This window comes from Dermacentor albipictus, unplaced genomic scaffold, assembly GCF_038994185.2.
Source record: "Dermacentor albipictus isolate Rhodes 1998 colony unplaced genomic scaffold, USDA_Dalb.pri_finalv2 scaffold_14, whole genome shotgun sequence".
NCBI classification, from domain to species: Eukaryota; Metazoa; Arthropoda; class Arachnida; order Ixodida; family Ixodidae; genus Dermacentor; species Dermacentor albipictus.
This window is the reverse complement of record NW_027225568.1, coordinates 3,331,337-3,345,251: the sequence shown is the minus strand read 5'-3', so window position 1 is coordinate 3,345,251 and position 13,915 is coordinate 3,331,337. Positions and strand designations below refer to the sequence as shown.

Here is a 13,915-nt window from a genome sequence, read left to right as displayed (position 1 = left end):
CGGAATTATGCAGGCGCACCACGTAGGTAACGTACGACAGGAAGTTTAGTAACACGGGACGGGGCCGAGGTAGTTAACTTGCCCTACTATAAACGCAGCTGCCCAGTGAATTATGCTACGAGATCACAACGAGATGCTTCTATAACCAACAATAACACGTAACCCAACAAACAAACGGGCACTTGCCTGAAAATTTCCATGATGACAGTACTGCCGATCCCTAACACCGGGAACGTTGCAACTGCTTGTTCCAGCCTCGGTGGCTCAGTCTTCCAGTGCGTACGAACGCTTTGTTTTGCTTTGAAGTTGGGCACGAGTAATACACAAAGCACGGGCCACATGTTTTTCTACACCACGCACAAAACCAATCACACGTTTAAAGTTATTTCGCACAGCGCGAGACGCGAACGCAGGCGAACACGAGACATGACGAGACAATGCACGTAGTTTCCTACGAACATGGGTAGGGTCATAACACGGGTACGCCCTACTGGAACTCCAGGCAGCTATGCTCCTGACCTGCACGAATGGGAACCAGCGCTACAGTGTATACTATCTAGTACACTGTACCAGCCCTGGATAATCGGCGCGTCGATGGATGGATGGATGGATGTTATGAGCGTCCCCTTTGGAACGGGGCGGTAGGTTGCGCCACCAAGCCCTTGCTATGCTGCCTGATATTCTTAACCAATGAAAAAAGAAAAGAAAAAAACACTATGAACTAACACGTCCACATTTTCTGATCCCCTATTGCGAACTGTGTTTTTGTACGTCTCCGTTTTTTGTCGTTTCCCTACTTTTCTTCCACCAATCCTCCAATCGCCTCTAACTAATGTCCACTGCTCCCGCTGAACCCAAGGGCGTCAAGGAGGCCAGTGGTGCCTAAATCGACCGCTGGGTAGACGTCTTCACATTCTAATAAAATATGCTCCGTCGTTTCCCTAGCTTTACCGCAGCAAGCACATGCTTCTTCTTCCTTCTTATATCTCGCTTTATAGGTGCGTGTTCTAAGGCATCCCGATCTCGCTTCGAAATGTAATGAGCTTCCCTTTGAGTTATCATAAATGGTTTCTTTCCTGATTTCGTTTTTTCCTCTTAAGTAGTTACTCATGGCCGGTTTCTTTTCCATTGCCGCCACCCATAAGATTAATTCAGCCTCTCTAACTTTCCGCTTGACCTTCTTTGTTGCTGTGTTGCCCACCCCACAGGCCGCATACTTGCTGGTAAGCTTCCTAGTTCTTTTCCTCCACTGTGAATCAATGTTTTGCCTATACAGATACCTGAACACTCTCCCAGCCCATTTACTTTCTTCCATATTCCTCAGCCGTTCTTCATACTCAATTTTACTGCGAGCTTCCCTCACTTAACTAGTCCAGCCCATATCCCCCTGCACAGCTTCATTTGTAGTCTTCCCGTGAGCGCCCAATGCGAGGCGACCCACTGACCTTTGGTTCCCGCCGAGCCCTGATTGTACCCCTGATTTAAAGCAAACAACCGCATTTCCAAAAGTAAGTCCTGGAACCATTACCCCTTTCCACATACCTCGTAGGACCTCGTACCTATTGTATCCCCATAGCGCTCTGTGCTTCATTATGGCTGCATTTCTCTTCCCCTTGACTGTTATGGTTTTTTCCTGTGCTTCCATATATCCATTGCCTTCGTTTATCCATATACCAAGGTATTTATATTCTGTTACCCGAGGTATTTCTTGGCCCTGTATCTCCACTGTTTGTTCACTGTTTTCATTGAATACCATAACACCTGATTTTCTAACCTAAATTGTTGCCTTCCTGTCCACAGATATTAGGCAGACGTTGCAAATCACTTTGCTTGTTAGCTAGCAAAACAATGTCGTCCGCATAAAATAAACCTGGGAGTTGCTGCTCTATTACTGTACCTGCCTGTTTGTATGAGAGATTAAACCCGATATTACTTCCTTCTAGCTCCCTCTCCATCCTCACCATGTACATCATAAACAGCAGCGGGGATAAAGGGCACCCCTGCCTCAGTCCCTTGTTGATTTGAACTTTCTCCGCGCTTCTCATCCCTTCCCATTCAACGCAAACGGTATTTTCTAGGTAAACCTCTCTCAAAAGCTGTAGACAATCGTTACCTAAGCCTTCCCCTTGCAGAATATCCCGCAAAATGTTGCGGTCTACGTTGTCGTATGCTCCTGTAATGTCCAAAAAGGTCATATACAACGGTCTGCTTTCTGCTTTTGATATTTCGATACACTGAGTAAGAACAAGTTATCATCCAAACGCCTACCTATTCTAAAGCCATTCTGAAGCTCTCCCAAAATGCCATTATTCTCTGTCCATGCTTGAAGCTTTAATTTGATTGCCTGCATTGCTAGCCTGTATATTACCGATGTAATGGTCAACGGTTTATAAGAGTGAATTCTGTCTTTCTCCCCCTTACCTTTATAAATTAAATTCATTCTACTTTGTCGCCAACTGTCTGGCATTCGTCTATCTCTTAAAATTTTTTCCACTGCTTTCACCAGAGCTTCCTTACTTTTTGGTCCCAGTTCATTTATCAGCCTAACGGGAACCTCGTCTAGCCCTGTGGCTGTGCGCTTAGGAATTTTCTCGTCCGCTTTCTTCCAGTTTAAATTTGTCAGCACCAGCTCCTTTTCCACTTGGGTATCTTTCATGCTATTTTTTTCCTCAAGTAAAACCTCGTCATTGCCTTGGAAGGATTCGGCTGTTGCGTTTCGGATGTAATTTATTGCCGCTTCTCCTTCCAGTCTGTTTTCATCTTCGTCTAGTATATGTTGTTGTATTGTTGCTGACTTCCTGCCTAAGAATTTTATGTGGTTCCGAAATATTTTAGGTGCGGCCTTCTTTTTCTCACATATTTCTGACAACCAACGTTCACTTTCACCTTTTATCTTTGCTTGCACCACTATTTGAATCATAGACATTTTCTCCCGGTATATTTCCCATTTATACTGGTTACATTATCCTGCGGCTACTGCGCCTTCTTTGCCTGCCTGTGCTCTCGAGATGCTTTCTGTCGTTCGGCGATCGCTTCTCGTATCTTCTTGTTCCACCAGCTTTTCGGTTTCTTTTTTCCTTTCCAACGAACGTTTTGTTTCTCTTTCTGTATTTCTGTCGTTATTACACTGAGAAGCTCATCATATTCCCACTCTTGGCCATTTGCCAAGTTCTTCCTCAACTCTAGTGACTATATTTGCTATTTGTTCTGCGTTCAAATTTGGACTGGCCATTTTGCTTTCCTTGCTCTCTTCCCCAACTACATATCCCATTGTCCATATGATGCGTTTATGGTCACTCCCTATGCTGCTAAACCATTCCTCATCGATGACCATTTCTCTCAACTTATCATGTATTCCTTCTGTCATCAGACAGTAATGAATGGTCGAATGCCGGTTTCCCACTTCCCACGTGATCTGTCCTTCACACTTAGGCCCTGTATTCACGATAACGAGGTTATGTTGCTCACAAATGTCTAGCATTGACTTCCCGTTGTTGTCGGTACAGCCATCTAAATCCTGTATGTGGGCATTCATGTCACCTAATAGGACAATTTCAGCACCATTCCCGAAACCCTTAATATCAGCGCTTATGCATTCCACTAACTCTTTATTCTTCTCTGCGCAATTTTTTCCGGTCCACAAATATGTAACGTCCAGCCAAGTTTCTTTCCCACTCATCGTACCTGATAACCAAAGATGCTCTTGACACTGTGAATTAACTCTTTTCCATTTGGCTCCCTGATGGATGAGCATTCCGACTCACCCTCCCTTTCTTTCCGACCTAGTTTTGTTGCACTCTTCGCAAACATAATTCTCAATAGCGGGCGGCTCTTTTGAGTCGCTAAGGTGCGTTTCTGTAACCGCATACACCCCTATTTGTTCTCTATGTAACAGCTCCTCAATCTCTGCCCACTTTTCCTTTCTTCTGCCGCCCTGCATGTTTATGTAGCCTATTGCATGGTGAGTGCTTTTTAACGCGATAGCGTTAAGGAGCTCGTGTCGCAGAAAAGCCGGTGTCGTCGGCGTCCGCGGCATTGACCGTGAGCGATAAATCATGGCAGGCACTTCATAAATAAAAAAGCAACTTCCAAGATGTGCTGGTTGGGAATCGAACCAGGGTCTCCGCAGTGTGAGACGGAGACGCTACCACTCAGCCACGAGTTTTTTTTTCTTTATTACCGGCTTGGCAAGTACATACAAATATTGTCAAATAAAACCGAATGTTAAAACGTCTAGTCGTTACTAAGACTGACGTGTCATGTTAAAATGGCTTCATCGAAGCCAAACTGTCCAACACTGAAAGCCAATTTGGCGGATCACTTAGCAGTTTCAACACTTCGCTTGTATAATTAACATTCTCAGTAAAATAATACATTGCTGGCCATGCATCAACATCAGCATTGCGTACAGCCATACGTGTTCGCCACACACTTTGCATACACAATAGCATCAACATGTCCACCGGCACACCGTCAGGTTCAGCACATGGCAAAAACCTTATTCCGAACGCAGTGATAGGAAGCTCCTTTTTTAATGTTCTTTGCAGGATGTCCCAAAGAAAGCGGGCATCGTGGCAGTCAAGAAAAATATGTTCGACAGTTTCTTCCTTAATTGTTACATATAAGACAGTTGTCTGACCATGGGACAAACAAGCCCTTGCTTCTTAGCCATGGCTTAACAGGCAGTGTGCCGGTATGCAGTTTGAAAAAGAATGATTTTGTGTTAGCTCGTACAGGCACATTATTGACACGCTTGAAAACATCTCGTTCAGGCCCTAAGTAATACATTCCAAGCGGTACAAACGCGCCTCTAGTGAATGCGGTGTTGCCTTCGAAACGAGCCGTGGAAAGTTATACTGCGGTGTATATCGGTAATTATGAACATGTAACTTACAGAAGTCGCAAATACACGAGTAGCGAAGTGCGTTTCCGCTGCATTTCTTCTGCGCTTTCCGCACACGCAGAGCCATCTTGCGGCAAACACAGAGGACCCCCTCCTCTCCATGTACGGCGCTGCCCCGACAGATGGCGCGCCACGCGCGCATTGGAGCTGCGAGGACCGGTGCGAGGCTGTTCGCGGCCCCGACTCCCTCTCCCCTGACAACGCTTCGCCTTGCTCCCTCTACAGAATCAAGCGTCCTTCCTTTCTTTAGATCGCTATCTGTCTATCTCTCTGCCCGCGCCGATCACGACGTTCGGCTGGCGTGCATCATTTCCCCCTCCGAGATACCGAGTTCTTCGGTTCGTTCCGCTTGCTCAGGTGCACGTTTCGTTGCTGCGCCGAACGCCGCGTTGCTCGACCATATGGCTCGGCGCTCACCGCGTCCGATGCGGGGCGCCTCGTAAGTGATGGCTGCCCTGTAGCCCACTGTCTTACACCCCTTGGCGGGTCGACGGGAACGCTGTCGCGTTCCACTCTTGAAGGCGAAGCTTAAGCGTCCTCCAATTTTTCTTGCTTTCCTACTTTTTCTGTTATAGACGGTGGTGCTCTTCTGATGTTCCCCTAGGGGTCCTCTTCATTACTACCTACTCTGACCTCCTGAGCGCCCGCGGGCCCCCTAAACAAGCTACAGCGAGACCCCAAGTCGCCAGCCCACTTCTCGTGCTAACCTGTAATTGAGGTGGATCCCATCTCGTTTAAAACCACCACACCTTCTCACTTCCCTGTTTACTTCGACAACCTCGAAGCCCTTCTCTCGGCTCATTTTCCATATTTCCTCATTGGCAGCCATTACGGCTCTTTGTACGTGACTGTCACGCACAGGCACCTCCGGCACCGTGCACACCAACACCACGATCTGCACTTGAGGGGATAGCTCGCGCAAGTCGTCCACCCCCTTCGCCAAGCGCTGGGCTAGTCATAGAATAAATAACAACTAGTCCTGGCCCTTTCCTGTTTGGTATAATAGGTAGTGACTACAGTGACGGGGCCCGGCACTTTAACATCTGTACTACAGTGACGGGGCCCGGTACTTTAACATATGCACTACAGTGACGGGGCCCGGCACTTTAACATCTGTACTACAGTGACGGGGCCCGGTACTTTAACATATACACTACAGTGACGGGGCCCGGCGTTTTAACCTTTGCCCTGCAGTTCTTTCAAACATTCTATGCAAACAACTTCAAACACTTCACGGCAGGCGGTGAACTTTATTAAGGTCCTGAGGAGCGACTCCGAAACCCCCTTATGAGGTAGGGGGCCGCCGCGAGCCGTTCCGACGTTGGGACGGGCAGGCCGTGCCTGACCGCCTCCTCCCACTCTTCTTCCGTGGTGAGATGACCGTGGTCCCGTAACGAGGGACACCGCCAGAGCATGTGTTCTAAAGTGCAGAATGGATCTCCGCAATCCGGACACCTGCCCCGCACGGACGCGGCGTTAGGTTGCCCCTGTGATCCACCACGGCCGCCGCGAACCGGTCGGACGAACCGTATTGGGCGACGTCGACGAACGCGACCGATCGTGGATCGTCGGCGACGGATCCGAGAAGTGCGGCCGCTCGGGCCCGGCGCGTGCCTACATTGCGTTGCGGGTGCACGTTGCGCGGGAACGGCGAGACCGTGACGGCCTCCCGCGACCACGCGTCGAGCACGCACCGCCTTTCCCTGACGGGTTAAAGTCCAGCGCCTCCAGGATCCGCCTCCCCGCAGGCGAGGAAATGAGCCTGACAACCTGGACTAACTTCTGTGACCCAACCTCATCGAAGGTGTTGTGGACCCCCGGCTGCATGAGCTTCTCGGTGCTGGCGCCTATGGGGATGCCGAGCACTTCACGGACCGCGGTATTTTATTCCAGTACTGTCCACAACACCACGTGAATTTCACGATGTCAGCAACTTCCGTGCAGTAACGGAATACATTGATTGCACACATACGGATCGAACGACCGCAATGGGTACTTGTCCACGAATGTACAATATTTTGCGTATGCACTGTAACACCTATGATGATTATAATAAAGAAAGAAAGTTCACTCTAATGGAAGGGGAATGGTAAAACACATTAAAAAAGGCACGGCACATATGTTCCTGCTTGTGCAGCACCAGACAATGAATATTCTACTGAATTAAGAAAAAGAAGCAGCGGGTAATTGCTCGCTTAGAAGACCGATAAACATGCAGTTCGATGAAATTTGAGAAATAATGATATTGAAGCTTCCAAGACTTTAGAAGAAAAGAAAAAAAATTAAGACTGAATCATCGCGACGGAACATCACAAGTCGCTGTAGGCGTCGAAGACCCTAGCTATAACGAAATTATTTTTGAACAGCTCCGATAGTGTCCATGCAACAATGATTGCTTGCGTACTGTCAAATGCTCATATGCTGCGGCATAAAGCTCACGGCACGGTGCGAAAACGTGCTCGGAGCGAAAGCGAAACATTGCGCGAGGACATGCATGCACGCGAAGTCCGTCACCGCGAACCCGTGCGATCGCTGCATTGCAGCTTCATTCTGTTATGCTACATTTAGTTACACAGACAGCCATCCCACTATAAGAACATATTTCACATAGTTTTCTGAGCGATTGCTTACGTTTCACGCAAACCGGTTCGGTGGAATCGATCGCGGCGACCGCTCGCAGTGTCCCAGCTAACTGTACGTAGTAGGCAAAGAGATAGCGTTTGTAAACCATTCTGTGCTTTCTGTTTGTCCAACATGATTATTTTAAAGATAAAATACTGCCATTGCGAGAGTACTTGCAAAAATGTTCAGGAGGGCTGCCGCATAGTATGTTTAACGCCGACGCATGTGAGGCGCTTCCGACAGATGGCGACTCCGTAAGTCGTCCTCGCCCCCAATACCGACATCGTTATAGTGACGGCCCCGTCGGTGTAGTGTTGTTGTTAAAGCGACGGGCCCCGTCACCGTAGTGTGGATGTTAAAGTACCGGGCCCCGTCACTGTAGTGCAGATCTTAAAGTGCCGGGCCCCGTCACTGTAGTCACTGCCTTCCTGTTTAGGACGTTGCACGGATGGATGGATGTTATGAGCGTCCCCTTTGGAACGGGGCGGTGGCTTGCGCCACCAAGCTCTTGCTACTATGCTGCCTAATATCCTACCTAGGTTAACCCATGAGAAAAAAAAAACACACTATGAACTACCACGTCCAAATTTTCTGATACCCTATTGCGAACTGTGCTTTTGTACGTCTCCGTCCTTTGTCGTTTCCCTACTTTTCTTCCACCAATCCTCCAATCGCCTCTTACTGATCGCAAGAGTGCGTTGCACGCCGCCCTGGCGACGAAACGCGGCATAGTCCAGCCACACAACCAGACGACACACACACATACGCAGTTCGTATGTTTCCGTTTTCGCGCCGCTTCAAGTGGAGTTTTTTTTTTTTTTTGTAAAGAAGCTAGCGCCATCAAGTGAAGAAACGACGAAAGAAGCTTTTTAAGCTTTATATGTTTTTCACAGTGCGTCGCGGCGAGCCCGTGTGTTTCTTTAACGGTTGCGTCGTGTATCGATGCCATGCCATTAGTTGGCCTGAAGATATTCCATATTTCTCTGGCTAGACATAAAAAATTCTGATGTTACTTCGCCACAGCAGTCAATGGAGAAGAAAGCTTTATCGCTGACTAGCGCAAGCAAAGGTTTGAGTGCTCCGCTGCTTGATCCGTAACAATCCTGGCTACATTTAGCACTAATTACATAAATCTGCCGGATGAATTTCAGCGTCGAGTCCTCATCCGCATGCGCATTTTTATAAACACATAGGTGGCTTAGTCGCGCGTGCGCCGGCACTATGCGCATACAACTCGTATTACAAGGCAGCTTCCCTCCCACATAATTCTTGGCAATGAATGGATAATTTTTACCTTTCGTATCGTTCACTTGGTGCGGTGGCGTTGGAAGGGGCTTGGCGGTGGGATTGCGAAGGAAAAATGGTACATGTGCTGGATGGTGCATGCTACTGCTCATTTTGTTTCCGACGAAATACCGACTGCAGATTCTGCTGTTTGGTACTGTCTGCCATGGCTGACCGTCTTCACTATCGAATAAACCAAGGAAACACGCGAAATTTGATTTAGAAACCAGCCCGACGCCGCTTGGCGACAAGACGGGAACTTACTTCGCTCGCCTGACTGCTTGGATCCAACGCCGCCTCCGTTCTTGTTCGTAGGGTTTAGATGGAAAGACGCAGAAGGATGCATCCTCCCTCATCCCGACTTAGTTGTGACACTTGTATACGCAACAGTATCGTCGGCGCCCTTTTGTTTTCCTTCGACTTTAAGGGCACGCAACGCAATTTTCGTCCGCGGGGCGGTTGCATTGCACGTTCTGACCGCCAGGGCGGCGCTGCAGGCGCCGTGAAAACTCCAGCGCTGGTTCCCCGAGCTACTTGCGCCCACTCTCGCTCAACCATTGGCCGTTGGTGTCGCTTTTATAACCTATTCGTGTATATGATAAAGTGCGACGAGCGCCTGTGCTGGCGCTCCCTCGACGAAACCAGTTTCCAGAGCTTAGCAGACGCGGAGGAGTCTAGCTTTACGTGCAGGCTGTGCGAAGGGGTCAGGGAAGCATAAAAAAACTGGAAGGAAATTGGACGGCCAAGTTCAAAGAGCCGAAAGCAGACGTGAGGGAGAAGCGCGGGTAGCTTTGCAGGCGAAAGTCGCCGAGTTGGTCAAGGTGGAAGCGGTCCAGGCCGCGCAATTAGTAAGAACCGTGGCCGAGCTTGGAGAAGAGAGGGAAAGCTGAGCAGAACTGCATAGGTGGATCGATGCGCTTGAGACGCGGGCAGCGGAGAATGATGGGTCGGGACACCAAGCCGGTAGCAAAAGCACAGAAAGTAGGGTAGACCCTACAGGCGAAGTGGGAGGCAGGGAGCCGGAGCAAGCGGGAGTCGGCTCGCCGCCGGTGAATCGGCATAGTGTTAGGAATGGCCGTACAAGGTGACAACGTGCCAGCTTTCAGCCCGCTGCACGTGTTCCAATCCAACCAGACGGGGCGCATTTCAGAGAACTGCGAATAAACCGGCAGCCACGTGGCGCGGGGTCAGCTCAGGAATGTGGTACTCGGCCGCGCCACCCGGGACAAAGCAGAGTTCTACGAAGCCCTCTGACGTCGGCTCCGGACCTTTACACCTGTGTGTGTGCAACACGAGTATGTGAGCCCGCTTCCTCCAAAAGGGCGGGTCATCTTCGGTGACGTCGAACGATGACTGGACGAACGTTTCCGTTCGCTTGGAATCAAGGAGGGGACCAAGTGCTTATAAGCAGCGGTTGCCGGTTGCTAGGGTGTGCTCGTCGTCGGGAGCTGAGTGCTCGTTGTCATGCTAGAAACGTACTAGTGAGCTGTTTGCTCGTAAGCTGTTTGCTGTGTTAGTCTTGCGGGCTCCGTATGGGAGTCACGCTAGACTGTCGATGTATGTTTTGTTCAAAATGTAAATACTGCCAATGACTCCTGCTCTCCTAAGTCCTGACGAAGAGTCAAGCTCCTTCCTACAGCTACGACTGCCTAATCTTACAATAGTTATAGTTAGGCAGCGCAACACGCCCCGAGTGGGGCGACGCTGCAGCCACAGGGGCGCCAGCGAGCGCGAGGAGAGGAGGGGAACAAGCTAACCCTAAGGAATGAGCTCATAGCCAATGATAAACATAACCTGGAAGTTAGGAGGGAGGGAGAGAATGCCCTAGTACTTATCGGTGGTGATTCAAATATGAGGAGGTGCAAAAGAGCTATAATGGAGCGTGCAAAGGGTGATAAGCGGGTAGCAGTCGGGACGTTCCCAGGCAGGACAATGGACGCAGTACTGAGGGAAACAAAAAGCGAGCTTTCTGAGAATGTTGCAGAGCTCAATTTGGTAGCGGTAGCGGCGGGGCTAAATGATGTCTTGAATGGTGAAGCTGCAAAAGTAGTGGAAAGATTAGCGGAGGGAGTTGACGATTTAAGGGCGATAGCACAGCAAGTCCAGATCGTGGTATGCACAGTGCCGGAGGTGCAAGGAAGGAACGGGGCAATTGCCAAGGACGTTGTGGCTCTTAATCGTGAGATAAGAAAGCTAAGCCAGGAGAAAGGATTTGAAGTGGCAGACATAAACAAAGAAGTGCATAGAGCAGGCTTTGATGGATGCTTTACGCGAGATGGCATCCACTTTAATGGAAGGCTAGGAGCCGAGATCGGCTGGCGCCTGGCAGGTCGGGCAGTAGCTTCTTTAGGGGGTCCACTGCGCCTCAGGGCGTAGGGGTAGGTAAAAACAGTGTAGAAAGTGCAACAATAGAGGCTGACGCCAATAAAATGGCCACTAGGAGGTCCAGGAAGAAAACTACAAAGAAATTTAACACCAGGATCAGGTACATAAACATGCAAGGCGGTAGAAAGAGAGCGAGGTGGTTAGAAATAGAACAGCAGTTAAAGGACGAAGAAGTGGGTGTATACGCGCTATGCGAAACTGATCTCAGGGATCTAGAAGACCCACCGTTTGTTGAAGGCTACGTCTGGGAAGGGAGCAATAGAACAACAACGGAGAGGAAGGGAGGAGGAGTAGGTATGCTCATACACCAAGGAACAAATTGGCAAAGAATAAAGTTAACTGGCAAAGAACATGTCTGGGTATCAGGTACAATTGCCGGTAAAAAGGCATGGCTAGGAGTAGTTTATTTAGGGACAGGGGACAAATGCAGGCAAGAGAACAAAGATCTAGTGAAGTGTCTCGATGACGACATAAAGCAGTTTGGAGAAGGTGCCGATATTTGTCTTCTGGGTGACATGAATGGCCACATGGAGGATCTGGATGGATACACAGATTGCAATGGGGAGTTGATGCTAGACTTCTGTGAGCGACACAACCTAGTTATAGTGAATAGAGAAACTAAGTGTCAGGGACAAATCACGTGGGAGTCCCGTAACAGACGAACGACCATTGACTACTGCTTAATGTCGCAGGGGTTGTATAGCAAGCTCGCAATAATGGAAATAGACGAAGAGGGGAAGTACAGCCTCGGAAGTGATCATAAGCGTATTAGTCTACAGTTGGGAGCCCTACTCAAAAGAGAAATGCAGGGAAGTAAAAAAAAGTACGCAAAATTAAACGGCGCGCAAATAGCGCAAATAGCGGCTGGCATAGAGGAAGCAATAGAGAAACATCCCATGGAAAGGTGGGATTATAATCAGTTAGACCTACTCATTAGTACAAAAATAAAAGAGGTAAAAGCAGTAAACCGCTGGAGAGGAAAGAGGAAGCCACGAAGTTGGTGGAATAAGGAAATTAGAGAGGCCATCGAACAACGACGGTAGGCGTCTCGGGAACACAGAGAAGCAAAGAGGGCGCGGTTATCTGAAGAGGAAATAGGCCAAAAATGGGAATATTATCGACAAAAGAAACAACAAGTGCAGGTCCTCGTCCAGGCTAAAATAAAGCAGTCCTCTGATCGCTGGCTGGCTGAAGTTCGCGATGCAACTAAATGGGGGTCAAGAAAATTCTGGAACCATATAAGCTCGCTGGGTAACGCTAATCACAGAAAACAGGAACAGATTCACGATGCCGTAGGAAATTGTTTAGAGGAACATGACGCTGTGAACTACATTGGTTCAGTTATAGCAGAGTCATTTAGGAAAGACGATAGGGTAATCGCCGCAAGTGAGGGAGCAACAGAGAATAGCATAATATAAAACAGCTTAGAACTCACCAATCTTAACTGGAAAAAGGCGGAAGCAAAGGTTCCAATATGCACGTCCGCGGGGATAGACGAAATTCCAATCAATTAATGAACTTGGCCCAAGAAGCAAGGAAACGCTGATAAAAGCATTGGAGGCAGTCATAACAAATAAGCAAATTCCGCACAGCTGGAAACAGAGTAAAATGGTTTTGATTTATAAAGAGAAATGTGATAAGAAGAACATAAAATCCTTCCGACCAATTACGATAACATCAGTTATATATGGGCTGGCGATGCAGGCGGTGAAATTAAAATGCAGTCATGGGTAGAAAGTGATAGAATATTCGGGGAACTTCAGAACGGGTTCAGAAGTGGTAGGCGCTTAGAAGATAGCCTGTTCGTGCTTACCGGTGCATAGAAATAGCTAAGGCGGAAAATAGACCTCTGTATTTAGCCTTCCTGGACATAAGTGGTGCATACGACAACGTGAACAGGGAACTCCTGTGGAACATATTAAAAGCTGAAGGTATCGGTCATGAGGTAATTGATTTTGTACAGGAACTATATCGAGAAAATAACGTTGAAATAACATCGGAAGGAATTAAGAGTACGACAACTGTCGAGGTTCACAAAGGATTAAGGCAAGGTTGTCCTCTATCACCGCTGCTGTTCATGTTTTATATGATAAGCATGGAAAGAAGATTACAACGAAGCAATCTAGGGTATAATCTGTCGTACAGATTAGGCGAAAAGGTTGAGCAGCGACTATCGGGTTTAATGTATGCGGACGATATTCTACTGTTAGCAGATAGCCAGGAAGATTTGCAAACTCTGGTTTAGTTTACACAGTTTAGCTTTCAGTTTTAGTGCAGCTAAGTCCGATGCAGGCACGTACCCAGGATTTTTTTTCGGGGGGGGGGGCCCACCACCTCCATCATTATCATCATCATCATCATCCGGTTTTATTTCCACTGCAGGACGAAGGCCTCTCCCTGCGATCTCCAATTACCCCTGTCCTGCGCCAACCGATTCCAACTAGCGCCCACGAATTTCCTAATTTCATCGCTCCACCTAATGTTTTGTCGTCCTCGACTGCGTTTCCCTTCTGTTGGTACCCATTCTGTAACCCTAATGGTCCAACGGTTATCTAACCAGCGCATTACATGACCTGCCCAGCTACATTTTTTCCTCTTGATGTCAATGAGAATATCGTCTATACCCGTTCGCTCTCTGATCGAAACCGCTCTCTTTCTCTCTCTTAACGTTATGCCTAGCAATCTTCGTTCGATCGCTCTTTGCGCGGTCCTTACCTTCCT

General features: G+C 48.3%; 1 protein-coding gene across 7 annotated transcripts in view; it reads right to left on the bottom strand.

Annotated features, from left to right (window-relative positions):
- Positions 1-9,217, bottom strand: part of LOC139051818 (serine/threonine-protein kinase mos-like) — a 55,657-nt gene extending 46,440 nt beyond the window's left edge. For 6 of the 7 annotated variants that reach the window (XR_011509568.1, XR_011509569.1, XM_070528828.1 and 3 more), the window contains exon 1: positions 187-532. The gene's annotated coding sequence lies outside the window, so the exon portion shown is untranslated. Of the gene's footprint in view, positions 1-186; positions 533-9,073 lie in introns of those variants that run through there. The other variant, XM_070528830.1, reaches the window with a different exon arrangement.
- Positions 9,218-13,915: the final 4,698 nt, after the last annotated feature.